We start from the raw sequence: 1,489 nt of genomic DNA, 5'->3' as shown, positions 1-1,489 counted from the left end.
GGAGGAAGAGGAGGAGGAGGAAGAGGAGGAGGAGGAGAACAACAATAACCTTGTTTTAATTTTTATCTGTTGATGTGATAAAACATGGACCAAAAACTGCTTGGGAAATAAAGGGTTAATTCACCTTATAGTCACAGTCAGTCTTGGAGGGAAACCAAAGTAGGAACTCAAGGCTGGAGCTTAAAGCAGACAGGATGGCAGAATGCTGTTCACTGGATTTCTCCCAGGCTCACTTTCAGCTATCTTTCTTATATACCCAGGCTCATGTGCCCAGGGGTGATACTGCCTACAGTGGCCTAGGGCCTCCAGCATCAATGAGCAATAAGAAAAATGCCCCACAGACATGATATAGACAAGTCCATCAGCTGAGGTTTCCTATTCTCAGATGTGTCAAGTTGAAAATCAGTATTAGGCATCACTAACATGTGTAGAGTGTTTGAGGTCCTAGTACTCAGAGATAGTCACCAGGGAAATCAACAAGGCTAAACGTATCTCTTCAGAAAGAAGATGTTTGCCTGTTTTCCACCCAGAAAGCTGGGAATAGATGTAGTTTATAACCTGGTGATCTTTTGCAAGGGCCAGGTTTCATTCATTCTTCCAAGCAACTATGTTTATTCCAGACTCTTCCTCTATAGACCTTGAATATTGCTTCTCAGTCAATAAAATCCATCCTTATGAGAGATGTTGCTTGTAATTTTCAATAGCCTACATATAGGTAACTTCTGTGTTATCTGTAGGGCCAGGCCAATCCTCACTCCAACAGGCTATTACGTTTACCTCAGTCATCCTCTCTAGAACCCTACCTTGAACGTTGTTTTTGAGTCAACAGACCTCATCTTTATGGAAGAGACCATGTGTACTTTGTAGAGAGTTACAATATGAACCATTCTTAAACTTGTTTTACATGTATGATTGAGTTAACTATTATCAGAAATTTTTTGCCCAAATTGTGCCCTGCTTAAGTATGGCTAAAATAAACTGCATGGTGTCAGACTCTAGAAGTTTGAACCAACACTGGCTAACTATGTCACTTTGAACTGGATTTTCTTCTTGCCTCATGCAGATCAATTCTGCTGGCCCTAGTGGCCACAGGGATCCCCATACTCATCTACATGGGAAAAGGGGCTGTAAGGAGAGGGGATATGGTAGCGGGAGGGAGATAAGAGAGAGTCTGGGCTTGAGAGTAATCAGAATACACTACATACATGAAATCATCTAAGGCCAAATTTCATTAAAAAAGTACAAAAGATGCAATTATTATACTGTTTATTGGTTTTGCATATGGGAAGGGTATGGGAAGATTTTTGGGTTTATATAGGCATTGTTTTCAGTATAATTATCTAACACTGATTTTAACAGGTTTTTTTGAGATATATTTCCCATACATAATATATATGCTTATTATTTACACTGTAATGTTTCAGTATATTCACAAATTTGTATATTTATCACTTTAGAACATTTTTTTAAACCTCATTTCATTTCATGC

Source organism: Mus pahari, chromosome 14 (assembly GCF_900095145.1).
Source record: "Mus pahari chromosome 14, PAHARI_EIJ_v1.1, whole genome shotgun sequence".
Classification (NCBI taxonomy): domain Eukaryota; kingdom Metazoa; phylum Chordata; class Mammalia; order Rodentia; family Muridae; genus Mus; species Mus pahari.
The sequence above is the reverse complement of the archived record's forward strand: the minus strand, read 5'-3'. Positions refer to the sequence as shown.